This window comes from Pan paniscus, chromosome 5 (genome assembly GCF_029289425.2).
Source record: "Pan paniscus chromosome 5, NHGRI_mPanPan1-v2.0_pri, whole genome shotgun sequence".
Classification (NCBI taxonomy): domain Eukaryota; kingdom Metazoa; phylum Chordata; class Mammalia; order Primates; family Hominidae; genus Pan; species Pan paniscus.
This window is the reverse complement of record NC_073254.2, coordinates 79,641,535-79,656,331: the sequence shown is the minus strand read 5'-3', so window position 1 is coordinate 79,656,331 and position 14,797 is coordinate 79,641,535. Positions and strand designations below refer to the sequence as shown.

At 32.9% G+C, this 14,797-nt stretch overlaps 1 protein-coding gene across 1 annotated transcript in view; it reads left to right on the top strand.

Moving 5' to 3' along the window:
• Positions 1 to 14,797, top strand: part of LOC100974207 (eyes shut homolog) — a 1,877,183-nt gene that overhangs the window by 800,840 nt on the left and 1,061,546 nt on the right. The window lies entirely within an intron of this gene.

Below are 14,797 nucleotides of genomic sequence, written 5' to 3'. Positions count from 1 at the left end.
TTAGGTTCTCTGCCAGCGGGGATAAAATAATACTAGACACATGGAAATTATATTGGCAAGCAAAAATGGAAAGGAACTAGAAGTATTTCCAGAGAATAAGTAATCAAAAGGTGAGAGAAAGTTACGTGACCTTAAAAAGAAATATGAAGGTGTCTTTCCTGAGAAATCTTGATGGCTTCAGAGGTAATCTTGGTAACAAATCTCATATACACAAAAACTATCAGATTAAGTTAATATTTCCCCAAAAGTATCATTTTCTGCAAAGTTCATTACATATAATATACAAGGAACATTAAATTCAAATATAAAACAGTTTACTTTCGAAGTTTCACATTGCCCATTATCTTCAAAATTATTGAGCTATCAATGTAGAACCATATATATCCACTCAGCAATGCCATTCACCTTGTTGTTGTTACTGCTGCTAGAAGTATTAAAATAAGAAACAACACACTGAGCTCAACATGACTAAGAAACACATTTTGTAAAATTATTTGTTATAACACCTTGCTCTGATATTTTCAATGTATCAACATTTGAAAGATTAACATATTCTTTATTTTTCTTTTGATAACATCTCTAATTTCATTTCAAAATATGGTATTTAGCATTGTTTTAAAATGATATTATCTAAGATGTTACCAGTGGCACATGATTTAAGATGTTTTAATATATGTTTGCATATTGGTACAGCTACAAGTAAAAGAAAACTCAATTAATTGTTATCCTTAATAGATAGGGTTCATTTTTTCTTATATAATAAGAATTCTGTAGGTAGACAGCTAATGGTTGTTGGTTCAGTGACTTGACAGTACCAGGATGGGGTAATGGTTTTCTTAGTTTTTAATTCATGATTATAGGTTCATGCATTCAGAATTGCTGCTGCAATGACTTAAGTCATTATTTCTACACTTGAGTCAAGGGCAAAGAGTGGTGCTAACTGTATTGAGTCTTTCTGTAAGGAGAACCTTCTTAGAATAACAATCAAAACCTGCTAATATGTCACTGAGCAAAACTGCTCACATGTCCATTTTCAGGTTCACTGGAAGATAAGAAATTAAAAGTGTACCACTTTCAGAATTTACAGTTGAATATAGAAAAAATATTATGAAATATGTGTTACAGTTTGGTTTCAAACCAAGAAAGATACATGACTGGACATTCAAAAAGAAGTTTTCCCCCTCAAGAAAGTTACATGTATTTGTTTTACTGTACATGCTCTTTTGACATTCAAATTGACCTTCTCTTTCATACATGGACAGATAAAGTTTTTCTTATTCTCAGACACTTAATAGCATTTATTTTTCTTAGCCTTCTCTGGAAATCTTTTTTTTCAAGGCTCCTAAAGCATTACTGTTTTGTGAGATGTTCAAATCTATTCATTTTTAGGTTGTTCCATTTCAAGAGAGTCATGACACTGCAAGGTTTTACTTAAAGAATCTTAAACTTTAAAACACAAGGATGTTATACTTTTGTATATTTTTCAAGATCATACATCTGGTAGTGACAGAGCCGGAACCAAAATACACATCCCTCTCTAATTCCAATTTTATTTCTACTCTAGCTTTGCTCCATCAGAAAAAAACAAAATTTGAATGTAATGGTATTATTGATAGAGAGGAAAGATAAAATAACATTAAATACAATATTAAATATGTTAAAATTTGGTAGCCAAATATATTATTCAGAAAAATTTAGCTTTGCCTACACCTATGAATACATTTAACCAAGTTATTAAGGATATAAATTTTTCAAGACTCTGACCAGGAAAGTTTATGATTCTTAATTATCTAAATCAGAGCATTCTTTGAAGAACACATTAAATAATATGTACACAGGCTATCAGTGATTAACTCGATACTTCTTCATTTTATGCTTTGTATTCTATTAGCTGTTGAGGTTTTGTGATGATCAAGGCTGACATGGTTCTTATTCTTATGAAGACTTGTGGTATCTAGAATTGGAAGAAGATAATAAACATTTACAAAGTTGACTATTTAAAGCCATTCTATAATTAATTTATCTAGAGTATTTTTAATTAAACACTATCACAAATAGAGTCCAAATTTACACACGTAGTGAGTTGACTGAATTTAATGAAGAGGAAGTACACAAATGATGGCATATGATCAAAGGCTTACATTTTATCTTGCAAAAGATATAAATCAGTTTATCAGTAGATTTGCAGTATTGTCTAACTTTGTCTTTCCTAAAGAATATTGGCTTATGAATTTGAGTTTTAATTATTAGTGATTTAAATATAGGAAAGATGAATATAAATAAATTTATATTGCTTTCTAAAATATTCACTCATTTAGCAAGAAGTCTCCTCTTAACTAGACACGATTATATATTACTAATCTGTAGATAAAAGTTTATGAACTTGTGCTTAAGGACTTTAAATATGATTACATGTAGTCATGTCTACATTTGTGTTTATATCTATATTAATATTTATATATCTACTAGAAAAGTATAAATATTTTTAAAATGCCTAAGTCCTATCTCAGAAATAATAACTTTGATAATAATGCCATGTAGAAAACATATACAATTCAATAATTCAGAATAATAAAATATAATTATGTTTGCTTCAAAGCGATGCACATTTTTTCTTGGATATGTTTCATATACACATGCAAACATATGACTATATTCAGTTATAATATTTTCTGCTTGAGATAACTAAGCTGTCTTCTGAATATATTTTTTGCCAAATGCCAAATCTACATAAGAAGTAAAACAATCTGCCTTGAGTACATGTATAAAGAAGCATAGTTTGGGAAAATATGGACAATTGATCAATTGTACATTTTTGGTTATTGTAAAGATATTATTATCATATTGTTTCTGCTGTCTAAAATATCCCATTTATCCTATTGCAAGTACTGATCCTCATACCATAACTCAGATGCAACTTTCTATAGGAATATTTTCTTAGACTCTTGGCTTCTGTTATTTTCTTCTATATCACCCATTTTATCCACCGAACTTATAGTTTTGTGAAATTCTGATTTAATTATCAGTTCATCTGAGGAGACTCCCCAAATCTGCTTGCTCACCATTTTATCTCTTCTCTCCATCAAAGTTTAGTCTACTCTGGTACAATATGTCAGCTGAGTTCCTAGTTTAACAAGATATATTAAAATAGAATATAAAGATAATTAATTGAATGGGAAATAAAAGATGTAAAAGCAACTTCAAATTTCTAATTACATATTATGCATCTGTAATAATTTAAACACAAAGGGTTTAGTGTTTATTTTTTGTTTGATTGATAACTATAAGTCTATAGATATAAACATTCAGGAAAATATTTGGTATTTGATTATATTTAGCTTTAGATTAATAGTAATCATTTCTTTTTGTCAACGACAGCAACATTATTAACATAGCATTTACCATTTCCTTTTTCTGTTAATGTAGGCAGGAGCTACATTAAACAGGCAGCTGAATTGTGCTCAACCACTTTTCCCTTATGTGACAAGATTTAAAATTCACTTTCACAACTCAAATGTGCAAAAATATATGTTATTTGTGTCATAATGAATTCCATATAATGAATGGGTAAAATGTCATCTAACAGAAGAAAATGTCAATGTGCCAAGTCGATGTGTGACTTTTTCAAGACAAAATTCAGTTATATCAGTTTCAGAGTTGAATATCTTTTTTATTCAGAGATCTGTCACTCTTTTGCTCTGTTTAATCTGGACGCAATGGAGAAAGACATTGCCCCTGGTATGTGGGTACTGTGTACTGGTATAGACTCTTGATGTCCATGTTCTCTTCCATGGGCTTTGCTTACTATGTCCAAGCTGTCTCATCCTCATTTGAAATCCAAAACCTCATTATAAAATTGCCTTTATCACTTAGAACTCGCAAATCCATTTCTCTTTTATCAAAAGCTGGATCTTACACATTGAAATTGCACTTTGAAAAATGATGTTTATATCATTGAATTACAAACATTAATAGTACTTTTAATTAACTTATTTTATAGACTGTCCTTGGCTTTTCTTAAAGCAATGTTTATTTAAGTAAGCCCTTAAATCAGCTTAAATGGCAAGAGGAACAATTGCAAAGAAGGAATAAAACTTACAGAGTTTACATTGAAGATTTATATTCTAGATTTACTATCCAGATGCAAATTTTAATAGCCAATATCTTATTTTATTGAGTTATAACCATGAATGGACGCAGAATGCAATTGCATTTTCTATTTGCTAATGTCACAAATGTGTATGTGCCTCTTACATCCCAAGCCTTGTTGAAAACTCTCAGTAAAGTCTGGTGAACATAACAGAGAAGGTTCCCTACCCTAAAGGAGCTTATGTTACGGTAAAGAGATATTGAACAAAATCCAACTAAATATGTAAAGTAATCGGAGATATTTCCAAAGATATGAAAAAAATGTATAACTGAATATATTCATCCAGATAAGATTACCTTTGCTAACAAAAAAATGCTAAAATATTAAAATACAGTGGCTAAAATAAGAAGTTGAATTTTCCCACAGGTGATATTCCAGACATTTACACTTGGCACAGTGAATCTGTTATACAACATCATTCGGCACTTAGTCTCCTGCCACTACAATCAATAACTTGTCCTCATGTGTATGACTTTCAGTTAACTCTATTTTAGGCTTCTCATATTGAAAGAAATGAGCTTTCTTTTTAATGTCAAAAAAATGATGATAAGGGTACAAAAACCCAGCTCACATACAATTGTTAGGGGGTAGTTTTTGCACCTGGATTAATGCACTAGCATGAGACGTAAGGTGAACTTGTTATGCAGTAATCAGGATGGACAAAGTGTCTCAATAGATGTAGTAAATTCTGAATTGATTCAGGCATCAATTCAGGCCAGGCGTGTCAGAGACTGGCAATACTACTTCCTAGAAGGGTTGGAGGATTTAACTCTCAAAGTTCAGACAGAAAGCTATGACCAAAAAAAATAATTTATTCACATTTATTTTATATATTATACACACACATAATAAATAAAATAAGGCCAGTATAATATACATACTAGAGCATGTGTATACAAATATATGTGTGTGTATATATATATAAAATCTCTTATACATAAGTATGTGTGTAAAATATAAACACAAACTTATAAATATATATAAATATGTATATATAGATATATATGAGATATAATAGCTTAATTGCCTTATATGGTATTAACTTTCCACAGGAAAAATTCTAAAAAGAAATTAAAAACAAATGATTATGGGGACCAGGATGAAGGTAAGGAGTTGGGGAAGTGAATTTAAATGGAACATTAAGGGAAAGCTACGGAAAAAGTTGATTAGGTTTGGGTTCAAGATGCCTATAATATATTGGTACAAACACAGATGTACAAATGTGTATAGAGAGGGAGAGGTAGAGAGAGATCAAGAACCAAAATTACACTTAATTACATATAAAGATGAAATAGTTCCTTACTAACTGATACTTATATTTTTATGTAATTGAATAATTAGAAGAAGAGAGTAAAGCAAAAAAGAAGCTTTGATATGTCTATGGGACATTAGAATCTTCATAGGATGTATATACAATTATATAAAAAAGCACCATCATATCATAAATTAAATAGGGGAAGCACCTCAGAATTTTAGCTATAGTTAGCAGTCTTGCAGTCTTGAGGTATTAGGAAAAAAATATACAATGTACAAAGACTAATCTGATTTTAAAGGACTTACAAATTCACAGATTCCTCAAAATGCTTTGCTTTTTCCACCTATGTGTAATGAGGGCCCTGTGTTTAGCAATGACTATGCTTAACAGTTACAGAATCAGGTAATTAATTCTATAATGACACTAGGAAGAAAGAGGTGTTATATTAGCGACAGCTCTGGAAAAGGTATGATTTGCCTGTATAAAGCAGGAGTGAGGAGGTGGGAGAATAATATAAAACACAGCAGACCTGCTTCCAGAAGCAACTTCTTTCAACACTCTTAATACTTCTGATATTTACCTCTATATTTCTAAATGGCACAATTATACTACCATTTCTTGAACTTTTCTCTTCTGTGTTTCACATATCTAATTGTTTCTATGGATAATTAAAACTTAGCTTATCACTATCCCCCTAACCAAATATGTTTTCTTACTCTTTCCTCCCCACATAGTTATATCAAAAATGTTATTAGTCAGAAGTCATTGTTAATAATATTGTAACTATATCAATATTCCTCTCTAATTTTATTTTTTGCTCATTTGAGGAAAGATTTACTTACATCTTCTTTTCCAGTGCCTCTATTACATTGTTAATATTTAGCTTTCATTTCAGTTCCCCAAAACTGTCTATCTTACCTAATATTTTTAGTGCATTCTGCAATGTTCACAAACAAAATATCTTATATTTTCTCTAAAATAATATTTATGAAGCTTTTTGTATGTTTTTTCCTGCCTTGCCTCAGTGTTTCAAAATTTCTTTTTTTCTGCGTGTATGTGCTATTTTCTTGTTTATGTATCTATTTATTTAGAGATATCCCTTTAATATGAGAAAATCCTTGAATATCAGTTAATGTCGAAGAGAGAACCACCAAAATGCTAACTGAAAAATCTGAATGAATGGGAATGCCTGACTGGTGATTTTGATACTATTTGTGAGTGAGCATCAAAGCCAGCTATTGTATTTTAGAAAGCTGAAATGTCATTATTGGTGGGTCTTTTCCCCTTCATAGGAAATGATAGGTGGAGATAGAGGTGAGGACATACACAGTGAGAAAATAGATTTGACAAGATTTGGTGAGCCAGAACCCAAGGGCCAGTTAGATAGTTCTGTTCAAAAAAGCCAACAAATTGCTAAAAGGGCAACACATAAAATTCAACTTATTTTTTCTACCGTGCTCTAAATTATTTCTTCAAACCCTTAGTGAAATTCTATAATGCAAACAAAGATGCGTGTTAATGGAACTTTAGAGAGTAAAATACCAATGCAGTTTCTAGCACAGGGCAAAATAAACACCAGGAGGATAGAAGTTGCAGCAGGAAAGAAGCATAGAGCAATGACCAAGAGGCTGGCATGACATTAGCTGAAGAGGTGAGTAGGAAAATACAAGTCTTCCAAGAATTGCTCATTAATGCTATTTTCAGGCTGCCAATTTTGACTCTTGTTAAAAAAAAAAAATCCTTATTTCCCATGTTCCCAGCCTACATTATAGGACTCATTATTAAAATCACTCTTACTTGTCAGAAAAAAAATGCATGTGCTTAAAGAAACACACACACGCAAACACACACAGAGAAAAATTATGAGCGAGGGGAGGGAGACAGAGAGAGAGAGAATGAGAATGAATGTTCTTACCTTGATTTCTTGACCACAAATCTCAAGAAAGCCCTTGGTGCTGCCTGACAATCCTACTTCTTCTGAATCAATTGAATTTCCGAGTATCCTAGCCTACTATTCTAGCTTTATCTTTTTACACCATTATCAATCCTTTCTCTATTGAAGTTTCAATTGTCTTTGTTTCTTATATCCCTGAGAAAATAAAAGCCATCAGAAGAAAGCTTCTTTATCTTCGCACTAACAACTACCAAACTATATGCATCTGCATTCATAGACTACATTTTCTGTTTTTCCACATTCCTGTCTATTGTCAACCCTACTGCCCTACTGCTGTATGGATTCTCCCCATTATTATTATCATATTTTCTTTTTTCTGATGGAGTCTCGCTGTTGTCGCCTAGGCTGGAGTGCAGTGGTGCAATCTCTGCTCACTGCAACCTCCACCTCAAGCAATTCTCCTGCCTCAGCCTCCCAAGCAGCTGGGATTACGGGTGCTCGCCACCACACCCAGCTAATTTTTGTATTTTTAGTAAAGATGGGGTTTCACCATGTTGGCAAGGCTGTTCTCGAACTCCTGACCTCAAGTCATCTGCCCGCCTCGGCCTATCAAAGTGTTGGGATTACAGGCGTGAGCCACTGCACCCAGCCTCATTTATTGTTAAGGAAAGTTTATCCTGCATTTATTTTCTCCAGTATAAATTATTCTCTCCATACTATATCACTTGCTATCAGCATATGAATAAATATTTACCTTTTCCTCATTTTGTTTTTGAATCTTTCTACAATGTGTAAAAAGTGTTAAACTACTACTCGATTTGTTTAAAAAAAAGAATTTTGAAACCTGCTGTCTATTGAATATCCATTTCCTCACTACCTATTCTCTTTCAATCCCACTTCCAATCATGCTTTAATCCCAAGATTAAAATGATATTCTTCTTGTTGGAGGTCACTAATTATTCTCCATTGCCATATTCAAAGGCAAATTTTCTTTCCACATTGTGGTCATATTATCAGTAGCATTTTACCTATTTTGTTTATGTAAAATACCTTGTAAACTTGCACTCCATGTTTCCGCAATTATCAATTTCATCGTTTTCTCTTACTATTAGTGGATCCCATAATTGTTTAGATCATCATTATTTCTATTTTTAGATATGTTCACTGATTGAGGAATTTCAACCATTTAAAAAATACCATAAATATACTAATAATTCCCAAATATGTTCTATGAATCTTTGTGTCTCCCCTGAACTCTCAACTCATATACCCAAATAACTACTAACATGTTCATGCAGGTATCCATATAATACCTTAGAATGATTAGTACTGAGGATTTATTCCAACTGTGTTCTGCCTAGTGTTGTCCACCTCAGTGGATGGCATCATTATTACCCAGTTTCTCAGGCCAAAATTGTGGAGTTATTCTTAACTCTTTGCTCACACATCTCCATGCAGTCCATCAGCAAATCCCATTGGCTGCATCTTCAAAATACATTTTAATTCAAGCACTTTCACAACCTATATTGCAATGATCCTAGTCTAAGCCACCACCATCTCTTGCCTGAAATATGACATCTTAATTTGTCTCCATCTTCCCTCTTCTCATGTTAAAATATATTCACTATCTAGCACCCAGAGTGATCATTTTAAAATTAAAGCATATCACTTCACTCCCATGTTCAAAATCTTCCACAGCTTCCCAAAATACTTGAACAAAGCACATACTCCTTACATTGGTCTGCTAAATCCTGTATAATATGGCTCCTAGCTACCTCTCTAATCTAATTTCTCCCTCAATTCCACAGTGTTGGCCTCTGCTATTCTATCTGGGTGTGTATCACTTCCCTCCGATAGCATGCTTTTCTGTATTATTTTATCAGGCTTTGTATAGAAGTTTCTCTTACAAGCCTACCTACATTATATAAAAATAACTCTATGTCACTCTATTCAATTACCTTTTATTCCCTTCCTAGCAATTAGCACTTCCTAATAAGTCTGTCACTTAACTGTTTATTTTCTCTCTTACTACTTGAATTAAATCTCCTTGAAGACAGGAATTTCTCTCTTTTGTTCATTATTTTATCGCAGCACCCACAAGAGTGCCTAGGACATTAAAGGCACACAAAAATTTTTAAAATAAAATCATATTTCACTTCAAGTAAGTTAATTTTTTAATTGTATACAATTTAAACTTTTTGAATGTTAACACATGTAACTGCTTAGTGATTATAGTTTTTCATAAAGTGTTTTCTCTTTTAATTTTCGTCTCATGCTGCCAATAAAAAACATTAAAAAAATTAGTAACCAATAAGAAATAAAATTCTGACTTTTAAAATGCTGACTTTTTGAAACTGTGGCAAACAATCTAGAGAATTTTTTACAACCCTGTGAATCAGGTTCATTCTAAATTAAAATACAATATATGTGAGTATATAACATTAATTTTAAATTCAGATAGGATATAATTTGATGTAATATTACAAAGTAAAATTGTTCTTTATAGTAAATCTAGAGGTGAAGTAAAACACAAAATTTAGACTTTTTATATTATTCACTAACTCATAATAAATCTTTCTAAATTGAAACCAATAGCAAATTAAGACAAGTAACTTTATCATTGGTGATTCTTTATATAATATAAAATAATCTTGAAGCAGTTAATTTTTATACTCTACAAAATAAGATAATAATGATTTGAGATTAAGTAATGTCTATTAAAAACACATCAATTGTCATATATTTATAGGTCATTATCCACCTATATTTAGTTTTCTAGGGCATCACATATTTTAGAGTAATTGGCCTCAGATAAATTATATATAATAGATAGAACATTAAAATACACTTTTAACATTACAGAACAAATTATGTAAGAACATTTTAATTAGAATGACCTAATTAAAGACCAGTGGTACCAAAAATTATAGTTATTGGATGATTTAATGTGTTAGGCTCTGATGTGGTTGTTATTCCTAGTTATTCAGTGTTTCTTCTTCTTCAGTTGTTCATAGTTTCTTTCTATACATGGATGGCTCCTATGTATAGAAAAAGACCCTCAAGAGGGAGCAAAGACTCAGCGAGCACTTTACATAGGGAACTTTCATTATGAGGTGAGTTGAGACCACTCAGAACTGCTCATTTCAAATGCAACTGATATCAGACGCTGGACAAGGAAGAAGATATAGCCCGGAGCACCCAACTGAAGTTCTAACCATAAGTGAGAACTCAAAATACAAGATTACATTGCCATATGTAATCACAAAAGCTCAATAATTCCCAAAGTGCAGGGCTTTCTGGCAAAGTTATTATGAAGAGCACACCTAATACCTATGTCCCAAAGCACGAACATTTTAATTCTCCAACTTCCTCAGCACACACACACACACACACACACACAAATTGGTGCAAATTGAGGTAAGAATTGAGTGTACAAAGCACATTCCAAGCAAAATATACACAACTGGCTTCTTGGAAGATTGGGGTCAATTGAATGGGGAAGATCAGAGAGTACATGGAGGGAGGCAGACCTACAGGTATATTTCTAGAAAGCAGGCCTTGATACTTCCTGCAGTAAACATAGCAAATGACTCTGGTGCTCCAGGCTATATCCTCTTTCTTGGTCAGCCTCTGATTTCAGTTGCATTTGGAATGAGCAGTACTGCATTTGGAATGAGCTGTACTGAGTGATCTCAGCTCGCCTCATCATGGCAGTTCCTTATATCAAGTCTTTGCTCCCTTTGAGGACCTTTTCATACACGATGTGAACTACCTTAGCATACAGGCACGTTCAGGCTCAAAATACAAGAAGTCAGTGCTCCTAAGACACCCTTCAAACAACTAGGGATGGAAGGTAATTTATAAATATTCTAATCACCAGCTTTACTTATGGATAATCCTGATTATATGTTATTAACTTTCTAAAGGTCATTATGTAATTATTTAGTCAATGCCCAAATAGTAACCATAATAAGATTTCTTCTACTGACTTCGTTATTCTCTGGTTTCATGTCCCGAGCCCCTCAATTTTACTTCCTAAAATCATCTACCAAATGCATTACTGCACACAAGCCTCCATCTTAAGTTCTGATTTCAGCAGAATCCAAACTAAAATAGTGAGTTTAAAAATCAAAACAGGAAGGAATCCAGTGAAGGTGCCCAAAGCCCTGGTATGGAGCATACTGCATACTTTTTAAAGTATGGAAATCCTTACTGTCAGTATCTGAGACATTACAATTTGAAAAACAGATTTTTCACTAATTGAGTAGAAAGGGAAGAAAAGAGAATTCGATACAATGAAATTCTACCTCTTTTGGTTATGTGAGTCTGAAATTACTTCACCTATGGAGCTAGAGAATGAATCTATAAATCTTAACAACCATATAAAATGCAATGTGCCTATAAAGGAGAAAATATCTTTACTTTTGAGACTGAAATATTCTAGTCTAAATGACTAGTGATGGCATCTCCGAAAGTCAATGATTTTTATCTGTAACAAAGTGCCTTTCTGCACTGTCATTATTCAGCTGAAATGTGCTGTGGTTTCATACAAACTGGTCAAATTTAAAGAAATCTTAAAGACACTTAAAAATCAAAGTTTTGAAGTACTACCAGGCCATTTAATTGTGGCTTTTAATGGGGAAAATAAATAGAAATATAATCCATTAGAAAGCAAAGAGCTTTGAAGACATTTGCAATTTGAAATCTTGGCCCTAATATTTCTAATGCAAAAAGAAAAAAATGTGCCACATTTATTTTTTCATTTGTAAAATTTATGTATTTATTTGTTTTTAATTGACACATAGTAATTGTATATATTTATAAGGCACAATATGATGTTTTTTTATTTATGTAGACATTGTTGAAAGATTCAGTCAAGCTAATGAACATATCCATCTCCCCACTAACTGATAATTTTTTTTGTAATGAGAATGTTAAAAATCTATTTTTAAGCAATTTTGATATATGCAATACATTATTATTAACTATGGCACCCATACAATGTGATAAGTCACTACAACATATTCCTCTATTCTAATTAAAAATTTGTACCCTTTGATCAATATCACCCCTTTCTCCACCTTGCTCCTTCCTCCAGCCTCTGGCAACTGCCTTTTAACTCTCTGTTTCTATGGGATCAACTTTTTGGATTTCACATAAAAGTGTCTCCCATGTTTGAAAGGATTCTTTCCTCTGGTGTTGTAGTGGAAAATTAATTTCACTGCTTGATATGATTTGGCTGTGTCCCCTCCCAAATCTCTTCTTGAATTCCCATATGTTGTGGGAGGGACCCGGTGAGAAGTAATTGAATCATGGGGATGGGTCTTTCCCGTGCAGTTCTCATGATAGTGAATAAGTCTCACAAGATCTGATGGTTTTAAAAATGGGAGTTTCCCTGCACAAGCTCTTTGCTTGCTGCCATCCATGTGAGATGTGCCTTTCACCTTCTGCCATAATTGTAATGCCTCCCCAGCCATGTGGAACAGTAAGTCCTATAAACCTCTTACCTTTGTAAATTGCCCATTCATTCTCAGATGTGTCTTTATCAGCAGTGTAAAAACAGTCTAATACAATGCTCTATTTTAGTTCCTTGTTATTTCCTTACAGATCTTACCTTGTTTTAGTCTCTGTAGCATTTTATCTCTTAGTCTTTTTCATAACAGTTCCCACTGTTATCTGGCTGAAACAAATTTAATCATGTGAGCATATTGATCAAGTCACACTTTACTAAGTGTGACTGCACTCCTGAAGTTCCTGTTATACTTCCTGGTCCATTTATGGAGCTCCTACAACATGCCAACTTGTCTAGGTACTGGGGGAATTGCAAAGAACAGGTTAGACTTCCTGACTCATGCTGTTTATGTTCCTTTGAGACTCTAAGATAATCTAGCTTTCCTGTGTTTACTCTCACTATCATAATTTTGATGATGCTGGAACTCTAGATTTCAACTGAGGCTTTAAAGTGGGTGAGGATTAAGGAAAGGTGAGATATTGATTTACATTTTCTCATCTCTAAGCACAGGGGAGTCAACTACCACTCCCTGGAAGCAGAGGGGCTATAAGAGATGGTCTCCTTCTTCTGCATCTTGACCTCCACTTCCATGTGTGGTGGTCAGAAACTTTGGGCTGGATCCTATGTCCTCAGCAAGAAATCGCCAGCCAGCCAGATTTTCTATCATCAGAAGATAGGAGTTTTGACTTACTGCACCATTGGTTTTCAACATTTAATTAATTATTAGGCAGCTTGCTAAATGTGGCCCACAGGTTGAATATAGTCTGGATCTGTTTTGTTGGGCAAGATAATTTATAAAGGCGAGATAATATTTATAAGTTAGATCATTACATGATACACTTAATTTTTGCTTCTTATTACAATGTAGAAGACCTGTAAACATTGGGCATACATTTCACTTTGGTAACAACAGGCTGGCTATGAGGAGTCATTACCTCCTTGAGATGGGACATATACTCTCCCTTTCATATGAGTTGTCAACTGTACTTATTTAGGCTATTTACCTGGCTACTATATAAATTTGAATTTGCTACCACCATAACTTCAGAGGACAGTAGAAACAAGATTCTCCATCTTTAATATATCCACTCCCTTCATTTGCTACTTTTGTCCAGAGTTATCTATTTCTGGATAAAGACTTTTATAATCACCTCTCAGCCTTCTGATCTTTTCATTGGCAAATGAATGGTTGCCTTCTTTTTCAAATTCTTTGTTGTCAATCCTTGGTTGGCTTATCCTTTAGGGCCATAACAGAAAGACCCTGTTAACCTTTAAACATCTGAGATTTAATTTTCTAAGGAAAATTACTATTTACAAAAATACTCTGGTGAAACCTACCTTCTCTCAAGAGGAATAAAACAAATCAAAGCTGCATCTGCAAAATTTGTACAGAGTTCGGGAGGAGCTGACTAGCATTTTAGTAATTGTGTTTTTAGCATTGTGTTTAGTATGGTGTTGAGCTTTAGAGAAAATTTTGACTCCAAGAGAGCACACATAGTTACCTACCTTTATTTATCAGCTCAGAACATTTCTTTTACTCTGTTGTCCTCTCTAAGAGCAAGAGATGACTTTTATTTTTATCCCAAAAGTATTGTATTTCATTTAGGAAGTTATATAAACATAGCATTAATTTCAGGCCTAAAAGAAAACATGTGTTACCTGTAGTCAGTTAGAGACATTTAACTCCAATACCACAATGCCCTCCTAATCTTTTCAAAAGGGATATTAAGTAGATTTATAGGTACTTTCCACTTTGTGACCAAAACAAGATTTTTTTTTTTTTTTTGAGAAGCAACTGTGAGAAAACCTAGCAGAAAAAAAGTTTAATGATGGCCTGTTCCTTAAAATATCCATTAGGGTCTTAATGGGAACATTGAATATTATGCAAATGGCATGTTATGCAAATAATATTATGTAAAAGATATTTATTAGATGTCTATATAATTGTGTAATCACAATTATTGTAATTCACACAACAGCAGAAAA